The sequence below is a fragment of the Sinocyclocheilus rhinocerous genome, unplaced genomic scaffold (genome assembly GCF_001515625.1).
Source record: "Sinocyclocheilus rhinocerous isolate Xijiao unplaced genomic scaffold, SAMN03320098_v1.1 scaffold268, whole genome shotgun sequence".
NCBI classification, from domain to species: Eukaryota; Metazoa; Chordata; class Actinopteri; order Cypriniformes; family Cyprinidae; genus Sinocyclocheilus; species Sinocyclocheilus rhinocerous.
Window position 1 is genome coordinate 305,882 of NW_015650002.1, and position 16,577 is coordinate 322,458.

Consider the following 16,577-nt stretch of genomic DNA (forward strand, 5'->3'; position numbering starts at 1 on the left):
TTTTACTGACAGACAGGATGTTCCTGAAGCGTCTTCCAGAGTAGTAAAAGCAAATCGAGAGCTGGAGGCAGTCTTTGATTATTCTATTTACTTACTTAGCTATATAAATAACGTGACAGATCGTTTTCCTGTTAGGAACTTTGATGCCAGTGCTGCGTTTTGCTGATATGATAGCCTAACTAACAGGTATGTATTCACGTTCATAATACGCTGTTGCTGTACTTATACGGGGTTCTTCATATAAGTTGGTTTGTCGTTATACAGAGTTAAATGATTATGCACTTTTAAATAGTAATTCTGTTTTGAGGTCGACAGTAGGCTACAGATGAAAAACGAATTTTTAATTGTATTACTTTCGATTCAAATAAAAAATAGGGTGTGAGTAGCCTAGATATAATGTTATTACTAAAAACGATTTATTGTATTTTAATTAAATAATGTAAATCTGCTTGTTAAATTGTGGTGTAACGAATACTGGGTCCAAGCCTCCACTCCCTATAGGAGCATCATTCATTTAGCCTATAGCACACCTTTAAGCATGGCCGTAACTTGCGACTGAAAGAAATTACTGAATATTTTTTTAAATAAATAGTATTTTTAACTCAAAAGTACAAAGGCAAAATAAATTACATTTTATTTGTAAATGGATAAACTGATATTCATCGTTTCATAAAGTCCACCAACTGCAGAGAAATCTAGACCCACTCAAAAAAAAAAAAAAAAAAAAAAAATGTTCCGCAGGTCTTAACCAGTTGTAGCGGCCAAAGTCCCTTAAAGGCAAGTGTTTAGGCAAATCCTTAAAGGATTTGAAATTAGTTGACCTAAAATCACCCGAATCGCAGCTGATCAGTCGCACAAGATTCGTTTTAGGATATGTGTACGTAAATTAATTTGTACTTTTAGAACGCAGTTCAGCGTTTCTTCTCTGAATGATGTTGTGGTGCGTGTATTTTATTTCCTGATGAGCAACATCTGTTTCTGTTGACTCTAATTCTACGGCGTTTTTCTAGAATTACAGTTTCAATTGGAGTTAATTGTTACAAGTAGCCTATATTTTGTTGAATTAATAATTAATTTAACCAACGTGTAATCATTAACTGCTTTAATGTGATGATAACGAAATTGTTGAAACATTTGCACTGTACGAATGACAACGTTACAGCACAGCATAATTAGCCTACCTAAACAACGAATAACTGTACAAGACTGGAGAAATTAAGGTAGGCCTATATGTGCAATTGCGCATAGCCTACACAAGCATACATATTTAAACAGATTTCATAATGAGCACATTGATGTTTGTGATGGATAGCCTACATTATGCTAAGGTGTGTCTCCGTCCTCCGATCTGATATGAACGGAACTTTTAAATAGAAGGGAAAAATTCAGGGGAAATCCCGACTTTAAACAAACATCAATTTTGTTTGCGTTGTGAAAATATGCAGGGAGACTTGAGATATAAAAACGGTGACTCGTTAAGAAATGTTTTCTTAATAAAATCGTACGGTGGCTTCACTTTTTATGACGTTAAGAGCAATCCAGTTCTCTATCATAGATCAGATGGAACAGATGGAACATTGGACAGGTGTAGCCTCAGGTGTCTGTAAACCCAGGAAATAATGTGCTGATATGGCAGCAGATTTAGGCCTATGGCTTGAATGAGTTTCTTCTTGATGTCAGTGTAAACCTTGGGTAGACTCTGTACCTCGCAAAATAGCTCATAATAGCTCAACCCTGCTAAGGGATAATGTAAAAAAAAAAAACGGTTATTTTCACCTGGAGTCACGTAGTGTGTGGGAGTAAGGTGCAGACGATGCTACCAAACACTGTTTTATTTTTACTTTTTTAGGATTCTTTTTATTTTGGTTGTATATTTAGTATGTTTAAAAAAAAAAAATTTCAGTTGCTAGGATTATTTTTGGTTGGTTTATATTTATCGTTCAGGTGCGGTGAAGTTGGTTTTATGTTGGACAGACATTCAATCTTTTCTTCAGCATTAGGCTAAATTATCTATGTAATCGCATAATAGTCATGGATCATGCTGTATCTCGTTCAGATCACATTTAAAAGCATAATATCACAATTAATAATAATATTACTTGATGATGTAATTGTTTTAAGCATCAGAAGAGAAAAAGTAACCACAACGATCCCCACTTGGGCACGTCAAAGTAGGGAGTGTCTCAGAAGTGCAAAATCCACAATAAACTTGATTAACTCTTTCCCTGCCAGCGTTTTTGAAAAAAGTTGCCAGCCACCGCCAGCATTTTTGATGATTTTCACTAAAATGTCATGGCCCCCAGAATATTTTGTTTTATGAACATGCAATACTTAAAGGGGTCCTATTATGCTGTTTTACAAAGTCTTGATTTTGTTTTGGGGGTGTACTAGAACAGGCTCTCATACTAGGTTGTTCCATAAACACATTATTTTTCACATATTTTACATTATTACAACACCTCTCTCCCCAGTCTGGCATGAACAGCTCGAATAGTTCCTCTATCAAATGAAGGCCCGCCTTCTGAAATACGAAATGTGCTGTGATTGGTTAGCTGGGTATGAGAGGCCGTGCTGTATCTTGAATAAATCATGGCTGAAGGGCATTGTTAGGTACAACGGGAAGCTTTTATAAAATGATTAACACACAATAAAAAATATTAAAACCAAAAATGTATGTTTTGAAATGTTACTTTTTTGAAGCAAGTTCGTTAAATGCTGTCCTCCCGCTAAAAATTGTTCCTGACAGCAACAGTAGGCCTAAACGGCAAGAGAATATTCTGAACATGCCTCATCTAATGGAGTTTAAATAAAAACAGAGAATAGGAGCTCTTATCATCCGCTGTGTCATTTATTTTTTTCATCTTTTAGTTTTAAAACAGACCGATTCACAGCACAGCGCAAGTTTGCAAGCATCATTAGACCTACAGTGTAAACTGATGGACATACAGAATCATACCTGAAACAGAAAACTAATAAATACAGTAATATTCCCTCCTCACTTCGGAAACTGTGGGCTTCCACACAGACGCGCACACACATCAACACATCTCTGCATGAGAAGCGTTTATTAGACAGGGGAAGGGCGGGCCTCAAAATTAAAGATGAAAGATGCAACATAACTCCAGTAGGGGTCACTCATACTTCATTAAATAAATAACAAACCGATAACTCTGCCGAAATACATAATAAATGAAACAGTTTTGATGCTATATTATTGATAGCTTATGTTGCTAAGAGTGTTGCTCTTTGATACACAGAACCTTGGGTGAAGTGGTCATAGCCCTGCTGAAAACACAGCTGCTGAGCAATCAGAATAGAGGAATGGAACTAACCGTTTTATAAATCAAAATAAAGAACAGAGCCTCTACTTTTGCACAAAAAACAAAACAAAAACACATCCGTTTTATTCTAGCTTCAAGCATTCTTTTTTATCAACAATTGAATGTAGGTACGTTTTATATATATATATAAAAAGCAACATTTTGAGCAAAAAGCAGAGAAAATCACGTTTTATCAAATACAAGGCCTAGCCTACATCTGGATCATTTTCAGTAGGATGATCAAAGCAAAAACACCAAGCTTGCACAGTCATTTGCCACTTCCTGGATCGACATTTAACTCGGTAACATTAGGCAGTTTTCATTTATATGCTGTTTATTGTTGATGATCGCATTGTTTTTCATATGCATATGCATACTGTACATATGAGATCACTAGTTTCTGCGTCTTCCTCGCATTGTGTTTTTGATCGGCATGTTCTAGACTCATTCAGGAGATGCGTAATAGTGCCTCCGAACAACAGCGAGAACGCGAAGTTTTCTCGGAAAGCGTTTTCTCATAAATAGCCTAACGGAAAATTCCGTGTTTGGGGGTGAAAGAGTTTAATATTTGCATTATTCTATAAAAAAAACTAAAAACGTGATCCTTTTACATGTGCAGTCTATTTTAGCAAATAGATTAAGTAGGCTATACAGGTGCATCTCAATAAATTAGAATGTCGTGGAAAAGTTCATTTATTTCAGTAATTCAACTCAAATTGTGAAACTCATTCTAATTTATTGAGATGCACCTGTAGATAAAGACAATTTAAAACTTTTATGTGATTAATACATCTGTTTCATATATAAGTAGCCTAAACTGAATGTCTTAATGAAATAAATCTATTTAACTTTGTGGTTGTTTTATCTAAAGAGCTCAAATCACCTACAATGTATTTATACATACATGCAGCATATAATACACAACTTCTGAAATATAAAAAATATATATTTTGTGAATTTGTTTTGAATTTTTTTAAAATTTTCAAATATATAACTTCCTGCTGATGTGACCCGGTGGCATCACACCATTTGTGATATCTTCTCAAAATCATGTCACACATCATAAACGACTTGGATTTTAGAAATATGACTTTGTGTATTTTTGATAATAAAAAAAAAAAAAGTCAAATCTATATAACTTCCTGGTCCTGTGACCCGATGATGTCACAGCAGTTGTAATATCTTCACACACACCTGACACACATCTTACTTGACTTGGATTTTGTGCCTGACGAAGAACGTTGCAATAAACAATTTTTTATGGAGCAGTTATGTCAGTGTGCGGACATTACATTTGTTTTTTGCTTCATGACTTGGATTTTGGAAATATAATTTTGTGTATTTTTGATGAATTTTTCAAAATTTCAAATCTATATAACTTCCTGGTCATGTGACCCGCTGTAATTTCTTCACACAATCCTGACACACATCATACCTTTAAGATAAATTGGATAAAGAACTGTATCAATAAGCTCTCATCTATATGGAATCTGATCCCTAATGTTATTTTTTCCAATCTAGGTGGCTTAAGATTCTTATTAATATGTAATTATATCATTATGAAAATCATTATGAAAATCCCTATCAAATTGTTCCTTTATGTAGGCAAATGATATTAGCTTTGTCCCTCATTTTTAAGCACAATTTTACATCTCTTATCTCATCTGTAATAATAACAATCTACTGGATAAACACAAATCTCTTTTCTTTCATAACTGTTTTAAAAATTTTATTATTTTTGTGTCTCAACTTTTCAATCAAAATGGTTCATCTGTAATTATTCTGAGTTCTTGATAAGCATGAAATTCCTGTTAGTTCAAAAGAGTTTGCAACTGTTGCTGGTGCAGTGCCACATGGAGTTCTTATGCTTTTTAGAGGTCTTTCTTTTCCAATCTCTTGTCACTCAGTGACACTCAGTGACTAAAACATTTGTAGGTAAACAGTGCCTTTCATCATCTATCAAAAAAAAAAAATTCTGAAAATTAGAGTTTCAGGAGGAATCTGTTTCTGTGCCTTATGTAATAATCTCTTACTGGAATGGTTTTGTAAGTGATGTTCCCTGGAACAAAGTTTGGTCGTTACCTCACAAATACCTGATAACTAACAAAATGAGAGAAGTTTAATTGGATTCATAGATTTTATCCAGATAAGTGTACTCTTAAAAGACGTAAGAATGATATTAAACTGTTCTTTCTGTTTAGAGAACCCTGAAACCTCTTTACATTTGTTTTGGAATTACTCTCACATAATGACATTTTGTTGTGATATTCTTGATTTTATCAAATGTTAAGTGAATCCTACTTTTGAATTTACGTATAGAAATGTAATTTTTGGTTTTCATGATTATGAAAAGTAAAGTGATATTTATTTCATAAACCTTATTTTCCTTATTTATAATTTCATCTGGACTGAAAGACTGAAGGACCCTGGATTGTTATTGTTGTTGTCCTGACACAAACTGGATTTTGGAAATATGATTTCGTGTATTTTTGGTGAACCTTTCAAATCTATATAACTTCCTGATCATGTGATCTCATGTTGCCGCACCCACTGTATTATATTCATAAACATCACATTGTACACATTGTACATTCATATTTTTTTATTTTGAATATATATTTGTTGTTTTTAGACAATTATTTGAGTTACTGAAAACTTTTTTACTACTTTGTCATGTGACCTGATATTGTTACACAAGGCCGGTTTATGTTCACAAATATTTCTCATACAAAAATATTTTCATTGCTATATTATGTGCCTATCAAACATTTAAGTAGTACCTAGTCATTTTTTGTACTGTTAGTCCTTTTTTGGTGGGTCCAGGCCTCAATGGCATTTTCTGAGAAATGCATAAAATAGGAATTTTATGTAGAAAATGTAAGAACAATCATAATTTTTTAGGGTTTTTCTTTATTTTTAGAAGAGTGGAGTGTATGCAGGAACAACAGTGGGAGAATAAAATCAGGACATGATTCCAAACTGTCTTGAACCTGGGTCCCTCATGAGCCAACAGGCCTCAAATGTCCTAAAGTAGTGCATAGTCCACTATACCATTCATTCCTACAACCATTAAATCAGCTTGTCTGTAAGGGCATTTTCAAATTTGCCTATTAATTATTTAAAATGTAAGTTAGAATGTTTCTTAATACAATACAGTAGGTGTGGCAATATGAGCTCACATGACCAGGAAGTTATATAGATTTGAATATTTTAAAAATTCACCAAAAATAGACAAAATCATATTTCTAAAATCAAAGTCATGTAAGATTTGTGTCAGGTGTCTGTGAAGATATTAAAACTGGTGTGACATCATCGGGTCACATGACCAGGAAGTTATATAGATTTTAAATTTGGAAAAATTCATTAAAAATAGACAAAATGACTTTTCCAAAATCCAAGTCATGTATGATGTGTTAAAAGTGTTACTGAATGTATTACAGGTGTCATAACAACACCTGTTTCTATCAGTTAAAAGAAAATGGTGGAGTACTATGTAATATCAATGTAACAATTCATGGTGAATATCCCATTCACAGCTTAAAATTATTGGTATTAATGGTTTTAATTCACGTCTTCTACATTTTATTTGTATGATGGTTTGCATGTTTTCGAATCTTGGAATGTGTATCTTTTTTATTGTTTTTATGCACTTTTGAGAAAGTCTCTTAATTTGCTGAATGTCCAACATAAAACCAACTTTACTGCACTTATGGTTCATTGGTTTTTACAACCCCAGCAAACCTATAAATGCTTTAACTGCTTTTGACTTCTTCCTTTCAGACAATCACCAGAAATGAATTACAGCTTTCTCTTTAAGTTATTCCTGACTGGGCTCTGTCTTACTGCACTGGGTATTTATAGTATACAAAGTGGGTTTCTGGATGTTACAGATGACACAAGAAGACTGTTGCCATCAGGGTATGACCCTACTACTCTATCTTAGTCATATTTGTTTGTCAGTTTTTGGTTGTTCATCATATTGTGGTCTTGCAAATTTGTTTCATGGGTGACTTTTTTTTTTTTTCTAAACAAAGGTCAGTGGTTGGTTATTTATGTAGAATACTATAATTGCTGTAACTTGATATTACTTCTGTATCATTTTATATGACCTCTTATCTGTGATATTTACCTTATCATTGCCTATGTGGTTTCACAGAGTGTATGACCGCAACATTGGGCCATTTCCCAGTAAAAATCGTTCGTCTTGTTCCTGTAAAGGATATGCTTTAAATGCTCAAAATGTGCCAGTGGATGAACTGGAAGACCTTCAGAGACGTCGGTCAGAGGAGTACCGGCAATACCAGCTCAGGTCAAAGAACATTCCAGTTCTTAGCCCTTATTTCATTCTCATTACGCTAACATTTGGTTTGGCTAAATTCTAAAAGTTCTAATTCTGTATTTCTTAGGATGGGGACAAAAATGGAGTCACTTATACTAGCCCAACCCAACTCACCCCTCCAATATCCCATCCAGGGTTTCGTAGTGGCACCTCTTGCAAAAAGTGTGATACCAGGTAAAACTCTTTCCTTCACGTGAAAGAGGTTTCTGATCTAGGATGTGTTTAAAAATTTGCTTAGATATCTCTTTCTACTTTTGGATGTTAGATCTTATATGTCAGAGGCCAATACAGATATATTATTTACAAATAGAAATTAGCAATTTACTTTGTCTTCAAACTGAATAAAAAATTGAGGTGTATTAACTAAGTAAGAATGTACTTTCATGGAATTTTACATCTTGGTTAGAAAAAAAACATTATTTATGAAAATTAAATATGAATTGTGAAACTGCCCATTTTCACAGGTTTGGCTCTGCATGCACAAAAAAGAAGACTATATAAGGTTTGTTTTAAAATTTGTGTGGCCCATGGAGGTCATTTGGGGTTTTTTGGTTTGATGTTGTCAGTCAAGGTGGAAGGTCTTTTGTATTTTGCTTTGCCAGGGCTTACAGGATCCAAATTAATCTTTTCTGTGTTCTTCAAGTGCGAACTCAAGACTACTGAGTTCTTTGTGAAAGATCTCCAATCATGATTATTAATGAATATCACACTGATTATCCATTCATCTACCACAAGGGTGTCGAACTCAATTCCTGAAGGGCCGCAGCCCTGCAGAGTTTAGTTCCAACCCTACTCTAACCACACATTGCATGTAGTTTTCAAATAAGCCTGAAGGGACTTGATTAGCTGGATCAGGTGCGTTTAATTAGGGTTGAAGCTAAACTCTGCAGGGCTGTGGCCCTCCAGGAACTGAGTTGGACACCCCTGATATACCACTTTGGTGCCCATAGGTGTCTTTGAGTGTGAAGAAAGGTGTGCTCTCAGTGGAGGATGTTCTGGATGGAGATCAGGTGGAAGGACAGGGTCAAAGTAATCTGACCATCTCATCCAGCAGCCGCACACATCTGAATGATCTGCTCTCCAGAGTGACCTACACCAGCACCATCTACCATGTCAAGACTAAAGATCTGGGTAATGTCAGCACCACCCTCTTTGTCCATTATGTTCAGAGAATGGGTGTGAGCTACTAAGCTTATTGTTTTTCTACTGTCTAGTTTACTTTTGACTTTTGAATGAGATTCAATTTACCTTTTATTTTTAAATTGAAATAGCCTACTGTAAATCACTTTTCCTTGTCTCCTTAGTTAATTTTTCTTTCGAGGACTATGAGGCTATATTTCCCATTGTGATCAAGAGATCCTCAGTTCCTGTTCTGTATGACCCAGGGACAGGTAAGACCACAATACTTGCACATATCTGTTGTTATTTAGATTATGTATGGTCAGTGACCCTTTCCCCTTCTTTCTCTCTGTCTTAGATATTAACTCACAGGTGACCATAACAACCAAGACCTTTCTGAGATATGACGAGCTGAACATTCTCATCAACAGCATCCGACAGTTTTACCCCAAAATCAAGATCATCATTGCAGACGACAGCCTGGAGACGCAAAACGTCACTGGCTACAACTTAGAGCACTACATTATGCCTCCTGCACAGGTAAATATTTTTTAAGGCCACATTGGTACTGCCTTTAGAATATTGTGTGTGGGTAATCAACATAATGCTGTCGAGTGACTAAAATATGGAAGATCCCTTTATCTGTTTCCTCAGGGCTGGTTTGCAGGCAGGAATCTGGCTATATCTCAGGTTACCACTAAATACATCCTGTGGGTTGATGATGACTACATATTCAATAACAATACACGGATTGAAAGCTTTGTGGAGATAATGGAGAAAGTTCCAGAACTGGATGTGGTCAGTAAAGTGATGTTTTTCTTTTTTGTTTTGCAAAGGAACTTAAAAGGTTCATCAGTGGGTCTCATTCATTATAAACATGCATATGCACAAATTTGTGTGTGATAAAAAAAAACCAGATACTCTAGGTAGCCTTCTAAATGTGTTCAGGTATGTTCATGTTCTTAAATTCTTAAAAAGTTTAATGAGAAGTTCTTCTGTGTATTAAATACGAATAATCCATAAAGTGATTAGCGAATGAGACTCATTGCATTGAGACTCATGACGTGGCCTTTTCTAACTATTAACCTGTAAATAAAAGTGGATAATTTCAGCTATAGAAACAGTTCCCCTCTCTCTCTCTCTCTCTCTCTCTGATGAGAGGTTTGTGCGTCTGAGGGTTCCCACGTGGAGAGGGTGACTATTGGGCTTTTTTCTGTCTAATTCTACTTTTTTACTTTCTTTTTTTTTTGTTTTCTAAAACAAAATTTTTTTTGAATGTAAAGAAGAATATAGTTTTTGTGTGAGATACTAGTTTTGGGATCAGGATGGCGTCCCTCTCCGCGGGGGTAGCTCCACCTGTTTCCCTTCGTCACGGCGTCAGGTGTGTTGCTGCGGCTGCGGCCGGTGTGACTGTGGAGGATGTATTGATGGCTGTTGGAGAGGAGATCGGGTACGAGAATATTTCATCGGCTTCTCGTATGAACAAAGCTGTGGTGGTGTTTGTAAAGGAAGAGTATAAAGTAAGCCACCTGATAACCAATGGAATTGTGGTAAGTGGAGAATTTGGGGAAGTCGTGGCCTAATGGTTAGAGAGTCGGACTCGTAACCCAAAGGTTGCGGATTCGAGTCCCGTACCGGCAGGGATTGTAGGTGGGGGGAATGAATGTACAGCGCTCTCTCCCACCTTCAATACTACGACTGAGGTGCCCTTGAGCAAGGCACCGAACCCCCAACTGTCACCATACTTGGCCACATGTCACTTCATTTGTTGTTGTTTCACCACTTGTTGCTCCAACAACTAAAGTTACTGTATCTAACGTGCCTCCGTTTATTTCGAATGATGAAATTGAGCGAGGACTTTCACGTTATGGAAAGTTTGCTAGCGCGATAAAAGAGCTACCACTCGGCTGTAAAAACAAAGCGTTAAAACATGTAATGTCTTTCAGAAGACAGGTGTTCATGTTTTTGGAAGAACCAAATTTAGATGTGTCTTTTAGAGTGTTACACGAAGGAAAGGCATATATGATTTATGCTAACACTGGAAGCATGAAATGCTACAAATGTGGGGATGTTGGTCATAAGAGGCTAGCATGCCCACATAAAGCTGGGACTAGTGGGGAGAATGCCGGGCCGAGTATTGCGGCCGTCATAGCGAATGCATCAGAGGACGGTTTGGCCCCAGTTGTGGAGGAGCATGACACTCAAATTGTTGAACCAGCTGAAAGCGTTACTGATAACGGTCAAAATGGGAAAGTTGTTGCTGAAGCAGAAGAAAGTGAAAATGGTGTAATGAACGATGATGTGAGTAATCAGGTAGGCATATATATGGTGAAGTGGCTAGTGCTAATATTGATAAATCAAATGGTGAAGAAAGATGTGATGCAGAGATGAAAGATGATGATACGCTTTCTGAGATTTCTGATATGGGATCACAGATAGTGGGAGATGTGTATACTTTACAAGAGATAAATGACTTCCTAGATATGACATTTGGTAAGACTGTTGATGTTAGGAATTTTTTGAGAAATTTATTGCGTCAGTGTTGTGTTGCAAAGAATGGTCAGCTATGAGGTTTTGGATAAGAAAAAGAGATTTCGATTGAAGAAGATGGTAACAAAAATATGGAAAGATAAACTTGTTTCTCAAAGACATCAAAATGACTAAATGAGATGTCAATGGTGGGATGTGGGAAAGGCGAATATAAGATTATTTTGTCAGAATTATGCTTTTCATACATCAACCATGGTTAAAACAACAGTAAATATTTTGTGAAAGGACAGTGAGTTGTTGGAAAAAAATCTTGTAACTAATAATAAAGATGTACATTGTGATGTGTTAAAGAAGAAAAAACAAGAACTGAACTCTTTTTTACAAGAGCAGGCAAAAGGAGCATTGATAAGGGCAAGATTTTGCTCCATCAAAGACATGGACGCTCCAAGTGCTTTCTTTTTTAATCTTGAAAGAAAATCTTTATACATCTATTGTATAATCTAGGATTTATAATTTGATGTTTATCAACAAAATTATATAGTGAAAGTTAAAAAAAGTGCCAAATAAATGCATATACCAAAAATTTCAATGAATACAACAGACACCTCTTGGTAATGAAACAGCATGAGCACAACTCATTGTGATGAAACATATTCAACAAACAAATTAAGTGTAATACTTGGTATTTAATGTATTAAATGCACATTGGTCTGTTTTCAATTAAATTACAAAGAACAATAAAATATTAGGTACAATTTAATATTTAAGCAGAACTGTGTGTAACGAGGAGTCAGAGGCGTGCGGATCCATTTGCAGCTTTTATTAGAATCAATGGCAGAGTCAAACAGGCAGTAATCAATCATCAGCGTCAGGAACAACAGGGACAATCCAGGAGAGTAAACAGTAACAGAGCAAGGGTCGGGGCAGGCGGCAGAGAATCACACTAGTAAGAACAGTCCAAGGTAATACACAAGAGATGTAGCCGTGGCAAAACAAGACGAAAACTAACAGTCTGGAAGCTGCTTAAATGGGGAAGCTAAGGGGAAACACCTGTGCCAGTAATCAAAAGGCTAGTAGGAACATAGGGACGATCGGGAGAACATTCTGGCGGAGGAGGTTCACTGATCTGGGCCTCTGCAATTTCTGTCATAATGTCCCATTGGATAGGAGCAAGAATGAGGTTAGAGGGGATTATGGGTTCCTTGGAAGGAGGGATCTGAGCTGCTTCGAACTGCCTGGAGAGAGCATCTGCCTTAGAATTCTTTGAGCCAGGACGATAGGTTACCTTGAAATTGAAACGTGTGAAAAATAGGGACCATCTTGCCTGCCGTGGATTGAGTCGTTTGGCCGATCTGAGGTACTCGAGGTTGCGGTGATCAGTCAGAACAACAAAGGGAAGTTTGGCCCCCTCCAACCAGTGACGCCATTCCTCCAAAACTGCCTTCATGGCTAGAAGTTCCCGATCTCCCACATCATAGTTCTGTTCCGTAGAGTTGAGTTTCCGAGAGTAGAAGGCACAGGGAAGGTACTGGGTTTCCTCAACTCCCGGGTGGGTTACGGTGGAGACAGGACGGATTGAAAACATTCAGAGTTTTTTTGGGGAATTATCAATTTCAAAAGAAAAATTGGGAGGGTCTGCTAGAGAAGGTGTCTGCTAAATTGTCGAAATGGAAATGGCTATTGCCACAATTGTCCTATATGGGGAGAGCTCTGGTTGTAATTAATCTTCCGGCTTCAATGTTGTGGCATAGGACTATAGTTATGGAGCCACCTGAGGAACTTGTTTCAAACATTTTTTTTGGAGTGGACAGCACTGGATCCGTGCAGCTGCACTTTATTTACCAGTTCAAGAGGGTGGTCAAGGCTTGGTGGATGTGAGGAGTAGGATCCGGGCCTTTCGGATGCATGCTGTACAGAGATTTTTTTACAACAAGGATGTGACATGGGCCAAAACGGCAAGTGCAATTTTGAAGCGGGCAGGAGGACTTGGACTTGATAAACACCTGTTTTTAATGAAATTACAGGAAGTAAGCCTGTCGGAGCTTCCACTTTTTTATAAGTCTATGCTACAGATATGGAGAACTGTTTTTAGAGTGGAGCGAGACATGAATGATTATGGACATTGGACTCCAGAGGAACCATTGTTCTTCAACCCAATGATTGAGACAAGACTGCTGTCCTCTGTGGGTGTGAGGAGATGTATACTAAGGAATGGTGTTACGAAACTCTTGGATGAGAGGGGCTGGAAGTCCATTGAGGCACTTCAAGCGATGACGGGGTTTAAAGTCCTTACGCCTTGTTTCAAAGTTGAAGGAAGACATTTGTAATGTATTACCAAGTGGTTGCAGAACTTGGATAGGATTAAAACAAACACAGGACATGAGAGATGGCCAAGTTGTTCCAGAAATAAAAATTTCACCTGTCATAGATGAGGAAGATGACGGTGAAGTTATGGACTCGATTTTATCTTTTAAGACCCCTCAGTTAGGCATTTTTAAAGACGTGTCTAAGAAAGCAATATATTGCACTTCAGTTACTACAATAGATCCTGAAATGATGATTAGATGATTGGTAGAGGGAAGATTGAAAATTGAATTTGCTTATTATAGACCTACAAATAATGTGGTGTTCTTTTGTGATGTATGGAGTATTAATGAGGTACTATGTACAGTTCAAGGAGTATTTATTGGGGGAATGAAATAAATTTTCTCAATGAGGAGAAAAATCTGTTCATTGAATTATCTTATTGGAACAGCTAAACTAGCAATTTGGAAAACAAGAAAGAACAAAGGTCTACAACTTGCTACAATAGATCCTGAAATGATGATTAGATGATTGGTAGAGGGAAGATTGAAAATTGAATTTGCTTATTATAGACCTACAAATAATGTGGTGTTCTTTTGTGATGTATGGAGTATTAATGAGGTACTATGTACAGTTCAAGATGATCAGACGTCTCGGTTATGTATGTAACCTTGGTTCCCTGAATAGGGAACAAGACACTGCGTACCATCGCTACAGTATGGGAAGTCCTTCGGTGTGACGAATGTCTGAAGCCCTAATACCATCACATTATTGGCCAATAGCACTTAGCACCGCCCTGAGAAATACATCTCATATGCTCATATCAGCATGCTACACGCGATTTCATCAGGTTTCTATGTACGAATGAAGCACCTATCGACAACGTCAACATCACCTGTCACCTGTCGTCAACATAGATCTTACCGGGGCAAAGACTTGGAAGCTGCACATCACTTCCAGTCCCTGCATCAGAAAGGGAAAAAGCTTCCAAGACCACCTGCTGGAAGTGAAATGGGGTTGAAGCAACCTTATATACTCAAATACTTTGCCTCAGGGCAAGGTCCATACAAGAAAGGCTGATTGAAAGAGTCTGCAGATCCCCTATTCTCTTAAGAGAGGATAGAGCCACCAAAAGGACCATTTTCAGGGTCAAAAACGTCTCTGACACAGACTCCAATGGCTCAAATGGATGGCCTGACAAACCTTCCAGGATGATAGATAAATCCCATGAAGGAATTCGTGCAGGGCGGAAAGGCTTAAACCGTCTCGACCCTTGCTTGAAATGAGAAACCAGGGGGTGACGTCCAACAGAAACACCTCCCATGGGCACATGGTCAGCAGATATGACTGCCACATAATCCTTATGAGTGGCAGGGGCTGTCCACTTCGAAAAAATGGCTCTGCAGACACTCCAGTATTGAACCTACAGGGCAATGAACTGGGTCTAGGTTGCTTTGCCAAGAGGCAAAAAGCTACCACTTAAGGGCATACAGGCGACTCATAGAGGTGGCCCATAGAGTTAAGAATAGTGTTGGTAATCTCAGCCAAGTGACCAGAACACATTACTCATTACACAGTACTGAGCAGGGCGTACTCTGCTCAGGGGCCACACCCATAGATTCCATAAATCCAGACGGGGATGCCAAATCATACCCCGAGCCTGAGTCAGCAGGTCGTGCCTAAGGGGAACCTCCCAAGGAGGGCCGGCTAGTAGACTGACCAGGTCTGAGAACCACATCTGAGTGGGCCAGAACGAGGCCACCAGCAACAGATGTTCCACTTTGTCCGTCCGTACTCTGAGCAGAATCGCTAAGAGCAAACAGACCGATGGGAAGGCATAAAGTCTGGTCCTGGGCCACTCCTGAGCCAGAGTGGAAACTGCTCTGGAAAGTAACAAAGAACACGACAAAAACGCTTTCCTACGGGCAACAGATAATCTGCTTGCTGAAGGAAAAGAAATCTGATGAAATCGCACGCTGATCAATTGCCCATAACATATTTAAAAATGCATATAATTTACATTTATAATAATTCTAGATATGGTAAATAAAGAGTGAGAACACATACGAGGCATATGAGTATTTCAACCTATAAACCTTTGCGGTTTCCCATCCTCTCTTTTTATTTCATCTTCTTTAGTATTTATTCTGCTTGGAAAGGTGGAAAAAAGTTGACAGCAGCTCCGTCTAGCTAACTTATCCATTACTGTTTAGCAAAACAAATCACTTGCTCACTCTCTCTTATTCACTCTCTCTTGTCTATAGCTTGACTTCATAAGAAGAATGATCAGTCACTGCCAGAATGTCATCAACTTCATTTTGACAATGACAGATGTGGTTTGACGGGTTGCCTTTGATATGTTCTGTAAAAGCACTGCTTATATTGGTATGTAGGTGCATCTCATGTTTCAGGTTTTCCTGCATTGTCTTTCTGTCCATTGTTACAGTAGTTTTTAAAAGCCTTTTGAAAGATGTTCTAGTATGTGAATGTTCTGATGATAAATGGACACCTTTAGTCAACAACCATTTTCAAAGAAGAATGCTTTAGGATACATTTTGGGGGTGATCACTTTGTGTATACTTGTTACGGAGCGAACGAGACGAGAGGCGTGCGGATCCATATACAAGGCTTTATTTAGACAGAGACGTGGTCATAAAACAGGCATGGGTCAGACAATGGTAAACAGGTATATTGAGGGCAAGACAAAAGAGTAATCCAAAACGGGCGTGGTTGATCAGCGGCTAACAATATCCAGAGGGCTTGACGAGAGGGGTAATCCGACAACATGAGCAATAGTCCAGGCAAGGTGCAAACATAGTCCGAACGGCAAGACGAAAGGATAATCCAAAATACATAAGCAAGAATCTGAACACGGGAAAACAGGCAAGGCAAGACTATGACTAGGAACTAAGAACTAGAAATGACTCCGTAGAGCAGGGGTTTTCAACCTTTTAGGACATGCGCCCCCCCAAGTTTGTCTAATTTCACTCGCGCCCCCCCAACAT

The 16,577-nt window shown here is 37.8% G+C and overlaps 1 pseudogene; it reads left to right on the forward strand.

Moving 5' to 3' along the window:
• LOC107711282 (beta-1,4 N-acetylgalactosaminyltransferase 2-like) overlaps window positions 1-16,577 on the forward strand; it is a 38,758-nt pseudogene that overhangs the window by 11,263 nt on the left and 10,918 nt on the right.